At 46.0% G+C, this 18,565-nt stretch overlaps 1 protein-coding gene across 4 annotated transcripts in view; it reads left to right on the top strand.

Moving 5' to 3' along the window:
* CDK14 (cyclin dependent kinase 14) overlaps positions 1-18,565 on the top strand; it is a 678,339-nt gene that overhangs the window by 110,984 nt on the left and 548,790 nt on the right. The window contains exon 1 of one of the 4 annotated variants that reach the window (XM_073629654.1): positions 17,359-17,496. The exons of the other annotated variants lie outside the window; for them this stretch is intronic. The gene's annotated coding sequence lies outside the window, so the exon portion shown is untranslated. Of the gene's footprint in view, positions 1-17,358; positions 17,497-18,565 lie in introns of those variants that run through there. 4 annotated transcript variants of the gene reach the window in all.

The following is an 18,565-nucleotide window of genomic DNA, read 5'->3' as shown; positions in this document are numbered from 1 at the left end:
AAGTAATTGCTAGAGAATGCTGTCATACTACAGGAGACTGGTAGAGACTTCCCTATTACAACATAAAGCTCCAGATTGTGGTTTTTATTGTATAGTTACATTGGTTCTGCTTGGACCAGTGTGAGGTCTCATACACACAAGCAAAAAAATGCTGCTTTTTTTTTTTTTTTAATGCCTCTGAAAGTAGCTGTAGGTTGTCTAATGTACATATGCACATTGGGATTGATTTACTAAAACTGAAGAGTGCAAAGTCTGGTGTAGCTGTGCATTGTAGCCAATCAGCTTCTAACTTTAAATTGTTCAATTAACCACTTGCCGACCAGCCACTGTGTATATATACAAGGCGGCAGGTCGGCTCTCCTCTGCAAACTGACGTACCCGTACGTCTGTCCGTGCATGTTGAACTGCGGGGACTCGATGTCCGCCGGCCACCCGCGATCGCGGTGAGGAGAGGCAGAACGGGGATCTGCCTATGTAAATAAGGCGGATCCCTGTTCTGAAAGAAGACAACTCTGAGATCTGCTGTTCCTAGTAATCAGGAACAGCGATCTTTGTTGTCCCAGGCAGCCCACACTGTTAGAACACACCCAGGGAACACAGTTAACCCCTTTATCACCCCCTAGTGTTAACCCCTTCCCTGCCAGTGTCATTTATACATTGATCTGTGCATTTTTATAGCACTGATTTAATGTAATACTGTCACTAGTCCCCAAAAAGTGTCACTTGGGGTCAGATTTGTCCGCCGCAATGTCGCAGCCCCGCTAAAAAGTCCATAAATATATACCCTATTTTGTAGACGATATAACTTTTGTGCAAACCAGTCAATATACGCTTATTTATTTATTTTATTTTTTTAGCAAAAATATGTACAGAACACATATTGGCCTAAATGAATGAATACTTTTTTTTTTTTTTTTTTGATATGTATTATAGCAAAAAGTAAAGAATCTTGTTTCTTTTTTTTTTTTTTTTGTCTTTTTTCAAAATAGTCGCTTTCTGTAAGGGAGCTGCCTGCTGTGGTCACTATGCAGCAGGGCAGGCACTCAGTAGAGGACCTGCGATCATTGTAGTAGTGGTGACTACTGCAGTGATTCTCCACTTCCCCAGCAGTCCCACTGGTATGAAATACAGTACACATATATACGTATGCTGATCAAAGCTGGACCAGTGTAACTGTGCAATAAAAACCATAGCTGGAGTTCAGCTTTGAAGCCTAAAGTGGTTCTAAAGGTATAATGTTTTTTTCTTTTCTTAGGCCACTTTCACGCTGAGACGTTTTTCAGTCACTTTTGGGGTAAAAATAGCGCCTGTAAAGCAACTGAAAATCGCCTCCCCTGCAGCCCCAGTGTGAGAACCTGAGTGCTTTCACACTGGGGCGGTGCGATTGCAGGACAGGGAAAAAAGTCCTGCAAGCAGCATCTTTGGGGCATTGCGGGAGCGATGAATACAGCGCTCCTAAAACGTCCCTGCCATTGAAATCCATAGCCTGCAAAGCGATTCGGAAGCGGCGCTTTGCGGGCGCTTTCAACCCTTTTTTGGCCGCTAGTGGGGGGTTAAAAGCACCCAGCTAATGGCCGAAAAGTGCTGCTAAAAACGACAGTAAAGTGTCGCTAAAACTACTGGCACTTTACCACTAATGCCCCCGCCCCAGTGTGAAAGTAGCCTTAATGCATAGAATGCATTTAGATAGGGGGACTGTTGCACACAGAAGGTCTAACACTTACCTGAGCTCCCCCTTGATCCAGCAATGTTGCATGAGAGCCACGAAGTCTGCCGTGGATAGTTTTTGAAAACTACAAGCCGACAGCTGCAAAGGCTGCCAGACCTTGTAGTTTTCCATTCACAGAGCACTGTGAATACAGTAAGTGACGCGGCGCGGAGCTCCACACAGAAGCGCTTCTTAATGCTGAGTTCACACTAGTGCGAATTGGATGCGAGTTCCCTGCATCCAGATCGCAATAGCAGGAGATTGTGACTGGCTTCAGAAGCCGTGTGGGGGACACAGCAAACATGTGGAAGAAGGTGCTCTGGTCAGATGAGACCAAAATTGAACTTTTGGCCCAAAATGCAATGTGTGGCAGAAAAGTAACACTGCACATCGCCCTGAACACACCATCCCCACCGTGAAACATGGTGGTGGCAGCATCATGTTGTGGGGATGCTTTTCTTCATCAGGGACAAGGAAGCTGGTCAGAGTTGATGGGAAGATGGAGCCAAATACAGGGCAATCTTAGAAGAAAACCTGTTATGCAACATACACGCGGCCGGACTTCCCGACAGAAAAAGTCCGATGGGAGCTTTTGGTCGGACATTCTGACCGTGTGTTTGCCCCATCTGACTTTTTCTGTTGGCATTTCTGATGGACTCAGATCTCTCAGTCGGAAATGCCGACGGAGTTTAGACCGTATGCAAGTCCGGCCATGTGTACGTGGCACAAGCGTCTGCAAAAGACTTGAGACTGGGGCGGAGGTTCACCTTCCAGCAGGACAACCACCCTAAACATACAGCCAGAGCTACAATGGAATGGTGTAGATCAATGCATATTCATGTGTTAGAATGGCCCAGTCAAAGTCTAGACCTAAATCCAATTGAGAATCTGTGGCAAGACTTGAAAATTGCTGTTCAAACCAGTGGCGGCCCGTCCATAGGCGGCGCACGGGCACCGCCCCCCCCCCCCCCCCCCTCCAGGCAGTCAAAAAAAAACTAAATTTTAAAACTGGCCCTTAAAAAAAATTAAAAAAAAGGTCTATATGTGCACTGTGTTCGGACGCCGGACACAGTGCACTTATGGGAAGCGCCACCTCTATGCAATCACAAGATTGCAGACACGGCGCTTTTATTTGCAGGCTTTTGTCCTGCCTTTCGACGCATTCCGAAGCGCCAAGTAGCTTCCGCCTGGTGCTCGTAGTATCTATTACTATGGCCGGGCGGTTTGATTAACATCTGAGTTAGATGTCACTTCCTGTTTTCTCTCTCCCATTGCGCCCGAGAGGGAAAATCGGAAGTATGAGGAGCGGACTGCTCCATCGCAGCTGCCAGTGCCCGTCTGAAGGAGACACCGCGGGAGAGGACACCACAGCAAGTTAAGTGCTGCTGTGCCGGTCTGGACCTCGCGCAGAGAAGGGGGGGAGGGGGGTATGATGGGGCGCAGGCTGCATTTGTTGGGGCACAGTGAGGCAGCATTTGATGGGCACAGTGAGGCTGCATTTGATGGGCACAGTGAGGCTGCATTTGATGGGCACAGTGAGGCTGCATTTGATGGGCACAGTGAGGCTGCATTTGATGGGCACAGTGAGGCTGCATTTGATGGGCACAGTGAGGCTGCATTTGATGGGCACAGTGGGAGCATTTGATATGGCACAATGGCTATGTTTGATGGGCATAGTGGCGGCAATTGATGGGCACAATGGCTGCATTTGAAGGGGTTTTTTTTCAGAACTTGTTTGCGCTCCCCCAAAAAATTTTGAGCACCGGCCGCCACTAGTTCAAACACTCTCCATCCAATCTGACAGAGATTGAGCTATTTTGCAAAGAAGAATGGGCAAAAATTTCCCTCTCTAGATGTGCAAAGCTGGTAGAGACATCCCCAAAAAGACTTGCAGCTGTAATTGCAGTGAAAGGCGGTTCTACAAAGTATTGACTCAGGGGGGCTGAATACAAATGTACCCCACACTTTTCACATATTTATTTGTAAAAAATGTTCAAAACCATTTATCATTTTCCTTCCACAATTATGTGACACAATGAGGGTTATTTCCGAAAGGCAAATCCACTTTGCACTACAAGTGCAAAGTGCACTTGAAATTGCACTGACAGTGCACTTGGAAGTGCAGTCGCTTTAGATCTGAGGGGTAGATCTGAAATAAGGGGAAGCTCTGCTGATTTTATCATCCAATCATGTGCAAGTTAAAATTCTGTTTTTTTATTTTCCTTGCATATCCCCTCAGATCTACAGCGACTGCACTTCCAAGTGCACTTTCAGTGCAATTTCAAGTGCATTTTGTACTTGTAGTGCAAAGTGGATTTGCCTTTAGTAAATTACCCCCCATTGTGTTGGTTTATTACATAAAATCCCAATAAACTACATTTACGTTTTTGGCTGTAACATGGCAAAATGTGGAACATTTTAAGGGGTATGAATACTTTTTCAAGGCACTGATTTTTTTTTTTAACGAATATTCCTAAGAACATCCATACAAAAATGATCAATACATTTGATGGTTTGATGCACATTGTTCAAAATTACTTCAATATTTTTCATTTGCTTTTACATTAGATTTCGGAATGAATAAACTTTACTGAGCAAAAACCACATACACTGTTTAGAAATTGAGAAAAATACTCAATCCTGCAACTCTTTTTTTCATCACTGCACTCGAAAACAAATGTTGGTTTGACCCCACTAATGATTACAAAATCAAATAAAAATGTAACTTTTTTTTTACATTTTTTTTTTATGTATTTATTTTTTCATCCTTACTAAGATTGCACTATGAACAGTTAATCATAGGCCTCAGCGGGCTCCCTGCATTGGTATGTAACCTACACACCCATATACACAAACACACACTGCACATTTTTGGAAATTTTCTTTTTAAACAAGCCGAAATATTTGCCTATTTCCTTAGCGGTGCCATTAAACTTTCTCTCCCCCGACTAGTCATTAATTAACATTCTGAGTGGCCTCTCTAAGGTTAGATAGAGTTGCTTTCAATTAAACCAAACTGGCTTTCTAATCCCACACCTGTTCCAGCTGCCCTTCCCTATGCACAGTATATTAATAGGATTTATGTGCTGATAGACATCATTGCAGCTATGTAGGACAGAAGGGACCCTCAATGGAGACGAATAATCCCCCCCGCTACTTGAGTTATATTTACTGGAGGGAGTTTGTGCTAAGAATTGTGTCATGGTCATCAGTCTTTCTGAGGATTCGGCCGGGTAACGTCCGCCAACTGCGAGAAATCCTGCGGCTGGGAAGATAAAAGGATTCCATGTCTGACTAAGCAAAGCGCCAGTACTCTATAGCTTCCCTTTAAAGGAGGTTTTCAATGTGTTTTCAGTGATACGTGTTTTCAGTTTATACAGTAATGTATAAAACCGTTGGATGGAAATTTTTATATTTTTGCTTGCTGTACCATATTCGCATTATTGCAGATTGTCCCTCTGTTGGCTATCTGTATTGCATTGCAATCATTCAGAGTCTGAGTAACGACTGATATAAAATCACAAGGACATAGTGCATGGAGAGGTTTCAATCAGTCACACATAACTGGTAGACTTTTATTGAGAGAGATGCTGTGATACACAGCCACTGTGCAGTACTACTAAGCAAGAGGCAGATCGGAGCTTACCACAAATTATTTACACTGGATATATATATATATATATATATATATATATATATATATATATATATATATATATATATATATATATTATCTCACAAAAGTGAGTACACCCCTCACATTTTTGTGAATATTTTATTCTATCTTTTCATGTGACAACACTGAAGAAATTACACTTTGCTCCAATGTAAAGTAGTGAGTGTACAGCTTGTATAACAGTGTAATTTTGCTGTCCCCTCAAAATAACTCAAAACACAGCCATTAATGTCTAAACCACTGGCAACAAAAGTGAGTACACCCCTAAGTGAAAATGTCCAAATTGGGCCCAAAGTGTCAATATTTTGTGTGGCCACCATTATTTTCCAGCACTGCCTTAACCCTCTTGGGCATGGAGTTCACCAGAGCTTCACAGGTTGTCACTGGAGTCCTCTTCCACTCCTCCATGACGACATCACGGAGCTGGTGGGTGTTAGAGACCTTGCTCTCCTCCACCTTCTGTTTGAGGATGCCCCACAGATGCTCAATAGGGTTTAAGTCTGGAGACATGCTTGGCCAGTCCATCACCTTTACCCTCAGCTTCTTTGGCAAGGCAGTGGTCGTATTGGAGGTGTGTTTGGGGTTGTTATCATATTGGAATACTGCCCTGCGGGCCAGTCTATGAAGGGAGGGGATCACGCTCTGCTTCAGTATGTCACAGTACATGTTGGCATTCATGGTTCCCTCAATGAACTGTAGCTCCCCAGTGCCGGTGTTCTGACATATACTGTCCTCCTATCGGATAGTGTCCGCTCCGTACTGCGCAGGCGCAGCGCTTGCGCAGTACGGAGCAGAAGGAGATGCCGAAAGTGTCCGAAGTTGATCAGCTGACCATCAGCTGTACACGGCGCTTCGGCACTTGTTAGCAATGGCAGTGTAAGAGGGCCCCTCGCCACGCTTCGGGCACGGCCTCGCTGCGCTCGGCAACTATTTATTCTCACTCTATGTCCACTTGGATAGTAGGGAATGAACCTGGACATAGGGTGAGAATAAAAGCGCAGGCGCCGTGTACAGCTGATGATCAGCTGTTAAACTTCGGAGACTTTCGGCGTCTCGTTTGTCCTCCGTACTGCGCCTGCGCAGTACAGGGCGGACACTATATGATAGGGGACTGTATTTGACAAGACACCGGCAGCACTCATGCAGCCCCAGACCATGACACTCCCACCACCATGCTTGACTGTAGACAAGACACACTTGTCTTTGTACTCCTCACCTAGTTGCCGCCACACACACTTGACACCATCTGAACCAAATGAGGTTTATCTTGGTCTCATCAGACCACAGGACATAGTTCCAGTAATCCATGTCCTTAGTCTGCTTGTGTTCAGCAAACTGTTTGCAGGCTTTCTTGTGCATCATCTTTAGAAGAGGCTTCCTTCTGGGATGACAGCCATGCAGACCAATTTGATGCAGCGTGCGGCGTATGGTCTGAGCACTGACAGGCTGACCCCCCACCAATCCAACCTCTACAGCAATGCTGGCAGCACTCATACATCTATTTTCCCAAAGACAACCTATGAATATGACGCTGATCGCGTGCACTCAACTTTGGTCGACCATGGCGAGGCCTGTTCTGAGTGGAACCTGTCCTGTTAAAACTGTTAAACTGCTGTATGGTCTTGGCCACTGTGCTGCAGCTCAGTTTCAGGTTTTTGGCAATTTTCTTTATAGCCTAGGCCATCTTTATGTAGAGCAACTATTCTTTTTTTCAGACCCTCAGAGAGTTCTTTGCCATGAGGTGCCATGTTGAACTTCCAGTGACCAGTATGAGAGAGTGAGAGCGATAACACTAAATTTAACACACCTTCTCCCCATTCACACCTGAGACCTTGTAACACTAACGAGTCACATGACACCGGGGAGGGAAAATTGCTAATTGGGCCTGATTTGGAAATTTTCACTTAGGGGTGTACTCACTTTTGTTGCCAGCGGTTTAGACATTAATGGCTGTGTGTTGAGTTATTTTGAGGGGACAGCGAATTTACACTGTTATACAAGCTGTACACTCACTACTTTACATTGTAGCAAAGTGTCAATTCTTCAGTGTTGTCACATGAAGAGATATAATAAAATATTTACAAAAATGTGAGGGGTGTACTCACTTTTGTGAGATACTGTATGGGTCAGCCTGTCTGCTCAGACCATACGCCGCACACTGCTTCAAATTGGTCTGCATGGCTGTCATCCCAGAAGGAAACCTCTTCTAAACTTCATGCACAATAAAGCCCGCAAACAGTTTTCTGAAGACAAGCAGACTAAGGACATGGATTACTGGAACCATGTCCTGTGGTCTGATGAGACCAAGATAAACTTATTTGGTTCAGATGGTGTCAAGCGTGTGTGGCGGCAATCAGATGAGGAGTACAAAGGCAAGTGTGTCTTGCCTACAGACAAGCATGGTGGTGGGAGTGTCATGGTCTGGGGCTGCATGAGGGCTGCCGGCACTGGGAAGCTACAGTTCATTGAGGGAACCATGAATGCCAACATGTACTATGACATACTTGAGCAGAACATGATCCCCTCCCTTCGGAGACTGGGCCACAGGGCAATATTCCAACATAATGACCCCAAACACAACTCCCAGATGACCACTGCCTTGCTAAAGAAGCTGAGGGTAAAGGTGATGGACTTGGCCAAGCATGTCTCCAGACCTAAACCCTATTGAGCATCTGTGGGGTATCCTCAAACAGAAGGTGAAGGAGCGCAAGGTCTCTAACATCCACCAGCTCTGTGATGTCCTCATGGAGGAGTGGAAGAGGACTCCAGTGGCAGCCTGTGACGCTCTGGTGAACTTCATGCCCAAGAGGGTTAAGGCAGTGCTGGAAAATAATGGTGGTCACAAAAAATATTGACACTTTGGGCCCAATTTGAAAATTTTCACTTTTGTTGCCAGCGGTTTAGACATTAATGGCTGTGAGTTGAGTTATTTTGAGGGGGCAGCAAATTTACACTGTTATACAAGCTGTACACTCACTACTTTACATTGTAGCAAAGTGTCATTTCTTCAGTGTTGTCACATGAAAAGATATAATAAAATATTTACAAAAATGTGAGGGGTGTACTCACTTTTGCGAGATACTGTATATATGTATATACACCGCCCCCTTTAGTTCTTTGTAAACCAGTAAAGGTTCCCATGCAGGAGTTGATGTAGATCTTTTTTTCTATAAAGAGTCCATGTATGGGCCAACACGGGTATTCAGGTTGTTTGTTTTTTACTGCCCTTTAACCACAAGTGTAAATGAGGTTTATGGGTTTTGTCACCATGGGGAGGGAATTTCTCTGTCACTATACCCTGCTTTTGGATAAAATAAAAGCACATATGGTTCCGTTTACCACATTACAGGTTTTCGTGGTCTTAGCAGAGCGTGTTCTGTAGATTCTTCCACTCACGCTGTGCTGAGCTGGTCTTGGCTGCTAGTTATGACTTAAGTTAAATGGTATGGCTCCCTGGTGACAATTTCGCTCTCTGCCATTATGTGAATATACTGTTTGTAGTTGGATAACAATCTCAGGCCTCTTGCAAGTAAAAGTGCAGGTTGTTATTAACTTCATTTCTTTCTTAACGAGACTATTTGCTTTACTGCCAGGCTCAGGGAAAAAAAAGAATTCCTCTTGATGGCTTGCATGCCTCTGATTTTTTTTTTAATTATTTTTTTTTTCAGTACCATCCTGCAATTCTGATTGGTCAGCTGTGTAGCATCATTACAGCTTTAGTACAGGGGTCTCCAAACTTTCTAAACAAAGGGCCAGTTTACTGCACTTCAGACTCAAGGGGGGCCGGACTGTGACCATTGGGAGTTGAAAAAGTGCTGACGTCAGTGAGAATAAACAATGCCCCATCTTTGGTGTCAGTGGGAGGAATAGCGTCCCATAGTTTGTGTCATTGGGAGGAATTGCGCCCCGTTGTTGGGTGTTTTTGGGAGGAATTGTGCCCTATCATTGGTGACATTGGGCCCCATTGTTCGTGTCATTGGGAGAAATTGTGCCCCATCTTTTGGTGTCATTGGGAGGAATTGTGCCCCATCTTTGGTGTCATTGGGAAGAATTGTGCCCCCATCTTTGGTGTCATTGGGAACAATTGTGCCCCCATCTTTGGTGTCATTGGGAAAAATTGTGGCCCCATCTTTGGTGTCATTGGGAGGAATTGTGCCCCATTGTGGGTGTCAGTGGGGGGAATCCTGTCCCATTGTTGGCAAAATAGTGCCCCAAGGGCCAGATATAAGCAAGCAAAGGGCCGCAGTTTGGAGACCACTGTTTTAAGAACAACCTGGGGCGATTCAGTAAAGCATTTGAAACCCTTTCCAATGCGGCCATACTGCCAGAAAAGTCCTGTGCCAAATTCATGAAAGCCACACAAGTTTTCTTGCTATTTCCGCCATTCGCAACCAATTCAGGTAGTTCCTATGTGCAACACTTTGTGTTCTTGCACTATGGCGGTGACAAATTAAAGTGGAACTTCAGTCCTTTTTTCAACTTTCCATCTATTAAATCTTCTGCCCTGGTTGTTTTAACTTTGGATAGTAAAACATTTTTTTTTTTCTGCCAGTAAATTCCTTATATAACCCACTTCATGTTTCTTGTCTGGTAAAAAAGCCTAGGCTTATGACATCATGCACAGCTCTCACTCTTGAGAGTTTTCCAGGAAGGGAGGGGGGATGAGTCACAAGAGGGCCAATGAGAGCTGCAGAGCTGGAGGTGTGCCTCTGTGTGTCTGTATAAATCCAGGAAGTGAACAGGCAGAAGCTTCAGCTGCCCACAGTTAAAATGGCTGCAGCCAGACTCAGTGGAGGGAGGTTTCTGCAGCATATTTGGCAAGTACAGAATCACAGTATATATAAAATATGCAAAGTGGTTGGAGGGAAGCTTCAAAATGGCAAAGATGTTTTTATTACAAATTATGTGAGCAGACTGCAGTTCCTCTTTAATAAATACCGACATATCGATGATAAGAAAAGTGGAGGTAAATCAGACCTGCACTGGATCTATGTACATTTTGCCGACCGTTGCATGAATCCCCAGTTTGCGACATTTGTCGCATGGACTGGAGACAATGGCGTCCCTGGGGGGGGGCAGAGGGGGCCCTGACCCCCCCAACATTATGTTGTGCCCCCCCCCCCATTCAAAAAAAAATTGCCTTTTTTGTAAAAAAAAAAAATAAAATAAAAATGTCTAAGAGGGAGAGCGTCCCCAGTCAGCTCCTGCGGATGATTCCTCCCCCCTCCCTCTGCTTGCTGAGGGAGGGGGCCACCCGATCTGCTCCTTCCCCTGCATCCTCATTGGCAGAGAGAAGAGAGAGTTGCAGGAAGGACTCCACCAGGACTCTCAGTTACTGAAAAAACAGACTGATTTCTCCCATCCTTAGGACAGGAGAACCAGCCTGTAAATTCCAAGAGATGCCAGACCAGCGCTGTCAATAGCAGGGGCAGGACAGCAAGAGGAGGCTGGGGAACCCCACAGTGGCAGAACACCAGGGCCTGGTGGCAAGACAACCTTTGCAATCCTGATAGTTCTCCCACCTGCTTTGGACCCTTATATTTTCTTAGTATGCTGGTGACATATATCTCTTGTTTTCTGCCACCCTGGGGAGGGGGCCCAATACAGTAGGAAGGGAGCTCACTGCAGATAATGTGAAAGGGCCATTGTGGGATCGTAGTAAAGGGCCCCAGGATATATAAATTGCATTTTATAGTTGCCCCCCTACTTTTGTCCCTGTCCCCCCATGTGCCCCCCCATATATGAAAGCTGGAGACGCCACTGACTGGAGACAGATTTAAAATGAGTGTCTACAACAATGGTTCTCAATAACCTGGCCATGGCCCACTCCTGGGCTGCAGCCTCCTTTCTCTTGAGCCACCAGCCAGTTGAAAATCCTCAAATTTATTTAATTGGGCAGAATTTTAATTTATTCTGGCCATTGAAATAAAAAAAAGTTGAAGTGCTAAATGTGCCTAGAGTTTATGGGCCGTTTTTCGTGGTCAGAACTGCTCTTGAGCGCGATTTTAGGACGTTTAGACAACAGCCCATAAACTCTTCTGCTGATAAACTGCTAAAAACATCCATGTGTACATGGACACATAGGATAACATAGAGGGAGGTTTAAAGTGATTGTAAAGGCCATTTTTTTTTTTTACCTCCACTGTGCAGCTCTTTTTGCACAGTGTGGCCCTGAACATGCTCTTCTGGGGTCCCTCAGCGGCTCTCGCGGCTCATCCCTGCATCAGATAACCCCCTAGGAGAAGCGCTCTCCTGTCCATAGCCGCCGAATGCAGGACTCGGCCCCGCCCCCCGGTGCTCGCGTCATTGGATTTGATTGACATCAGCGGGAGCCAATGGCTGCGCTGCTATCAATCCATCCAATCGAGAGCCAAGAACCCCAGGCAGAGAGGCGGCATGTCCCCGTGGGTGGCGTTCGAGGGCTCAGGTAAGTAAAACAGGGGGCTGGGGGGACCGGTCACTCACAGGTTTTTTTTTCACCTTAATGCATAGGATGCATTAAGGTGACAAAAACACGTAGGTTTACAACCCCTTTAAGGGCAGTTAAAAAAAAAACGAAAAACGCCCAAACTCACAAAAACGTGAGTTTAACAGCACCAGTGTGCGTGAGGCCTTACTTCCCAAAGTGCTTACCAATCTCCCATAATGGCCTGCAGTGCCCCTCCGCCTCCCACTGTGCCTCCAGCTTGCTGCAGAGGCTTCAGCCCCCTGGAGTGCCCCCAGCCTCCTACAGTGTCCCTCAAACTCCAATAGTACACACCAGCCCCCTCCTAGAGAGTAGGGTTGCACCGATTTAGCATATTTTTATTGGCGAGTATGCGTACCAATACTTCAAGTACTTGCCGGTACCGATACCTTTTGTGGTGCGATTTGAGTCCATACACAATGAATGTCAGAATCACATGTGATTTCTCCACCGCTCCTGTGTGAACCCAGGCTGAACTCACTATGACAAGCCTGGATTCACACAGGAGCGGTGCTGGAAACCGCATTTGATTTGCAGTCAAATCGCACACGTTTCTTTGCTGTGCGAATTGAGCTCATTCATTCATGGGCTCAAATCGCACCGCAAAGGTATCGTTTTTGGGTATCAGAACATTGTTACGAGTACTCGTAAAAATGCTTGGTATCGGTACAACCTTACTGGAGAGACCCCCGTCTCTCTGCAGTGACCCACAGCCCTCACAGTTGCCCCCAGCTCATCCCAAAAACCTCACCCCTTACAAGGTCACCAAGTCTACCACTGAGCCCCATCCAGAACCTACCAGCATTTCAATACATATTTTGTATTCCTATCACTTTTTTTTTTTTCTTACCGTTTGGAGCCGTTTTGGAAGAATTTACCAGGTCCTGGTCTAAATTAGGCTGGGAGCCACAGGTATACGACACTCTTTAATGAATTCCAGGGCCTGTGTTTTTAAATGCTGTCACATGGACCATTCAGCCACATAGCTTTGTCTAGAGCTTGGCCATACACTGTATGGATTTTGCCCGGTTCCTGATGAACCAGCTGTGAACCGGCCACAATTTCACAGCTCTTGGCCACCTCCTGCCCAACCATTCATCCATATAGCTTTGTCTAGAGCTTGGCCATACACTGTACAAATTGTGGCCGGTTCTAGATGAACCAGCTGTGAATTGACCACAATTTCCTCAGTGAGTGGCCCTGTTGGTCACCTCCTGCCCAACCATTCATCCATATAGCTTTGTTTAAAGCTTGATGGTACACTGTATGAATTTTGTCTGGTTCCTGAGGAACCGGCTGAAATTTGCTCAGTGGGTGGCCCTGAGCCTCCTGCCAGACCTCCCTCGATTTGAAAAATTGAAGGAGCCTGCCAAAAATTAGTTGGCTGAAATGTGGCTGTGCAACCATTGTTTGGGTATTTTGACATCTGGTGGTGCCGGCTGTCCAAATACAATAGGCGCAATGGGAGAATTATCCATATGTACAGCATTAGTGTTGGTGTATGGCCAACTTAAAGGATACATTCACTTTTTTTAAAAAAAGTAATAAGTGCACTTTTTTTTTCAGGTAAATTATTTCTTTTTTGCAGGAGCCTGTAAAGCATTGCACCAGCAATCAGCAGATCATGCACTGGCACAGAGGCCGGTGCATGATCTTTTTGTTTTTTAAATCAGATACCTGGTTTTGACAGTACCTGCTCCCACTTCTGGCCTGATGCCTGATAGCTGCAGCGGATCTTCCATACACAACTTTCTGTCACAGGTCTCAGAAGGCTGTGGGACCATTCCGAAAGTGCAGCGTGGCTTGCGTATGCACAGTGGGAAGCCATGAAGCCATAAGGAGTCACAGCCGGCTGCCCACAGTTTACATGCCCATGCCGTGGACCTAGAGACTGGTGAACAACCAGCTCAGGTGAGGACACGTGAGTGTCTGTTTTTGAAAGGTTGATACTGTTTTTACAGAACTGACTGAGGCTCCCTTTTTAACTTTAAGTGTTGCAGTGGTAATTCCCATTTGCATTGTGGTGGGACTAAAGGACTGTTCAATCCGGCTAACCAGGACAAGGGCCCTAATAACCAAGGGCATCTCGCTATGCATGAACAGTTGCATGCCACTTTATCTCTCCTTCCTGCCTTTTGTATACCTCCCCTGATTGCTTTCTACCAGTGACCCTTCCTTTTTCCTCCTCCCTAGGTAGAGATAAAGTATAGATCAGGGGTGTTGAACTCCATTTCATCCCCAGCCGCATCAGTAGTATGGTTGCCCACCTAGGGCCAGTTGTATCTGGGATGTGCTACATACAGTGTTCGGGGTTTGGAAGTGCATTATGTACAGAGTGCAGAGTTCAGGAGTGCGTCATGTACAGAGTGCAGAGTTCAGGAGTGCGTCATGTACAGAGTGCAGAGTTCAGGAGTGCGCCATGTGCAGAGTTCAGGAGTATGGTACATGCCGTTTTTTTCATTCGGTGCCTTTTATGTGAATGGTATCATTAAATTCTATAAAATGCAAAAGCTGCATTTTGAAGCAGGTGGGCTCCATGCCAGGTTCCATACAGAATGCAGAGTTCAGGGGTGCGCAGAGTTCAGGGGTGCGGTACATGTAGAGTTTTTCATTAGGTGCCTCTTATGTTAATGGTATCATTAAATCCTATAGAATGCAAAAGCTGCATTTTGAAGCAGGTGGGCTCCATGCCAGGTTTCATCTCACTAGGAGGCCAGGCAGAAGAAAAACATTATGGGTGTTTAGGAAAAAGCTGAAGCTGAAACCTCCCATTTGCATACACGTTTGCATATATATATATATCTAAAAACATTCAGACATCTGGGGCACTGTGTGCTCATCTTTCCCACTTGTTTGCATGTTTTGCTGGTTAGATATTAACTGAGTATTTTGCATTTTCTTACTTATTCAACCTCAATCATCTCAGTGCAGGCAGGCAACAGGTTCTCTTAAAGGGAACCTGTCATGTGCAAAAGTAGTTCTCGGATCAATGTTGTTCTATAGGCACAATGTGCCTGCAGATTGTGGAGTCCTGGGCCAGCACTTGCTGACTTCAGCTTAGACCCAGAGCTCTGACATGTCCTCTGTATCACTATTTAATTGCCTGGATCGGGAAGTGGGATCACCAGGCTTGTCTCCGGTTTCAGGCAGAACTCTCCCTAACTTAGTAAGGATGTCTGCTGCATCTGTCTGGCCAGTAGCTGGGAGCCGCAAGGAGCATTTGGTGATGTGACTTCCAGGGAGGTGTCCCAGGGGTGCTGGCTAAACTCCCAAGGTCCCGAAGAAAGCCTGTGGTGCATGTGCCCCTCAAGTGTCAGTCCAGGGTAGCCGTAATCTTACTGTGAGGGTCACTTTGAGTTATGGTACCTAGGTCACTGAACCTTCACTTTTTTCACACCTGCCTTTTGGCCAGGACCAGAGGAATTTTTATTCCTGGCCGGAAAGCCGGCCATTGCACTGCACAATGGTGCCTAGCACTTTCTCCACTTCCCTTTTCCCCACCTTTTTTATGTCTGTCATGTCTGTCACTTAATGTGATTTTTTTTTTTTTTTTTTTTGGGTGTTGGGTTTGTACACATTTGATTAGTAGGGTGTAGGTCTTCGGGCCTACCCTGAATGGCTTGGGAGGGGGTGTACATGCCCTTCTGGCTTGGTTCACCCTCTCTCTCATGGGGTCTCCCTTCGTGGGGAGCCCCACCTAGTACTTGGGATGGTCTGTTTCGGCAGACCTCCCAGAGAACGGGGTCCGTCTGGTTTCGGCCAGATGGACCACGTGAAGTACCCTAGTCCCCGTCTGGAGCCTAACGCCCTGGGGGATCAGGGCAAAGGTCCCTTCTCTTCAGAGGAGGACCATATGTACACCCCAGCTTTTGCTCATTTACCAAGTTCTTGAGAAACTGCTTTTGCAAAGTGGCCCAATAAAATACACCCAAGTAAAATACACCTGTTAACGTCGCAATTTGCATATGCATAATAACCTAGAACTGCTTTCAAAGGTGTTAAAAAAATAAAAAATAAATACAAATAAAAAACTCCTTTTTAACAGTAGCATATTTTTTTGCCCATGAGCCTTATGCCGTGTACACACGAGCGTACACACGAGCGGACTTTACGGCAGACTTTGCCCGGCGGACTTTTCAACGTACTTTACGATGGACTTTCTGAATGAACGGACTTGCCTACACACAATCCACCAAAGTCCGTCGAATTCGTACGTGATGACGTACGACCGGACTAAAACAAGGAAGTTCAGTAGCCAATAGCTGCCCTAGCGTGGCTTTTTGTCCGTCAAACTAGCATACAGACGGTGGACTTTTCGACCGGACTCGATTTCAACGGATTAATTTAAAACATGTTTCAAATCTAAGTCCGTCCAACTTTTGAGAAAACAAAGTCCGTTGGAGCCCACACACGATCGAATTGTCCGACCAAATCCCGTCCGCCGGGCAAAGTCTGCCGTAAAGTCCGCTCGTGTGTACGTGGCATTATTATGGATAAGGATGTGCTATTAGGGCGGGAAAGGTAATTATGACCGCCTACGAGCGGCAGGTCCTCTTTCTTATAGGCTTGCCTCCAAAGTGACAGAATTCATATTTATCCTCCAGCTGCATTACTACTGCAGGGAGTTCTTTTGCAAAAGTCATGTGCGTATGGCAGTCCATTGAAATGAATGGGCTGCCCCACACGCACCTGTAGGTGTGAACCAATCCTTAGCCTAGGTTCACATTGAGGGCGGGTTTGAAATCGTGCGAGTTCAGCTGAACTGAAACCGGCAATGCAGTCTGACTTTAGGGGGGGACGATTTGGCAGGCAGCTGAACAGGTGTCTATTCAAAATTGGCCCCTGAAGTCGCCAAAAGTAGTACAGGAACTACCGATTCGGACGGTGCCATTGCCGGCAAAAGCCGCTAATCATAACCCTAACCTAATCTGAACTCCTAACCCCTTACCCTAACGAAAAAATTTAAATAAATGAATAATTATGAAAAAAAAGAAATAAAAGCGAATGGAAAAATCTGAAATACCTAGCAACAAATGAGGCAACAAGTTTTGTTTTTTTTCCTTCTGGTTAATAAAAAAAGAAAAAAAAAGCTGTATAAAAATGCACTAAAATTGCACGTAAAAACGCGTATAAAAAACACTCAGATGCCACGCTCAGGTGTGAATACACCCTAGAGGCTTGCCTCCCGGAGTGGCAGAATTCACGTGTATCCTGGCTGCATTACTACTGCAGGGACTGGATTTTTTTGCAGTCGGCTTCCCTTTTTCGTACACTACAAGGCAAGTCCATCCTCGTCCCCTGCTCCAAGAAATCCCTGCTAAGGCAGCAGAGACCCCCCCCCCCCACGGCTTGCTGGCTCAAGGGAACACCGTATTATTTATTTTGTCTATATGGGGGTTAGACGTGATGCCTCGGCATCCTTAGAGAATTGGCCACCTGCTGAGATCTCCCTGTTTGCAGCTTGTGATTTCCCCCTCTCTCTCTGAGCCGCGTAGTACATCCTTCCCCCTTCCTTCGCTCAGCACCAGCATGTTGTGAATTCATTCGCTCAGCCCAGCCTGGCCTTACTGCAATCGCTGACAGCGAAGGGGGGACATGCCGGAGAGTTGCAGGTGAATCGGACAGAGAGAGGGGCACAGCACAACGGTGAGTCGCGCTTTATTAAGCTGCACGTAAATCTCCCCCCCCCCCACCTCCTCACCACCCCCCCAGGCACACACCTATTCCTTCCATACGCCGTGCAGGCGATCCACAAATCCCACGCCTTAAAACCGTACAACACGGCCGCTTCCATGCAAAGCCTGATTTTAAATTATTTAAAGCAGAAGAGTAAATGTGATCCAGTTCTCGGCTTCCAATCCCTCGGGGGGTACACCTCGCTCCACCGGCTCTCTATTTTATAAATAACAAAAAACATGGCAATCATTTAAAAAAAAAAAAAATTAATAATTTTCCGGGTTGTATGATCGATCCCAATCCACTATCAATCTGCTGTATTCTGAGCTTTTCAATGGGATAATTTGGTGAATGCAATCACCTACAGCACAGTCGGGTGTCACCATAGCTTAGGGAAGCCTTGCAGCGCTGGGATTCTGGGTTCAGTTGACACCAGGGGCTCGGTTTGCACGCTCTCCTCTTGTCCGGGTGGGTTCCCTCTGGATGCTTCCTAACAATACACTCACCGGCCACTTTATTAGGTACACCTTGCTAGTACCGGGTTGGACCCCCTTTTGCCTTCAGAACTGCCTTCATTCTTCATGGCGTAGATTCAACAAGGTGTTGGAAACATTCCAAGAGATATTGGTCCATAGTGACATGATAGCATCACGCAGTTGCTGCAGATTTGTCGGCTGCACGTCCATGATGTGAATCTCCCATTCCACCACATCCCAAAGGTGCTCTATTGCACCCTTTTTCAACCAGGGTGCCTTGAGGTTTCTTCAGGCTGGGTTTACACCATTGCCAATTGGGTGTGGGTTTCTCTGCATCTAATTCGCATGTCAGTAGATTGTGACCGGCTGTCTATAGAGCCGGTTCACACATCTTCCGGGCCGGCTCCGGTGCGAATGGCACAAAGTCCTGTGCGTCTTTTGGTCCGTTTTCAGGTCCCAATTCAGCCCAAAATTTGGGCTAAAATCGGACCTGAAATGGTGAACAGGAACGCACCAGACCCCTGCTGTGAGCCGCTCTGTGCTGCAGTGTGAACCCAGACTTA

The sequence above is a fragment of the Aquarana catesbeiana genome, linkage group LG05 (genome assembly GCF_042186555.1).
Source record: "Aquarana catesbeiana isolate 2022-GZ linkage group LG05, ASM4218655v1, whole genome shotgun sequence".
NCBI classification, from domain to species: Eukaryota; Metazoa; Chordata; class Amphibia; order Anura; family Ranidae; genus Aquarana; species Aquarana catesbeiana.
The sequence above is the reverse complement of the archived record's forward strand: the minus strand, read 5'-3'. Positions and strand labels throughout refer to the sequence as shown.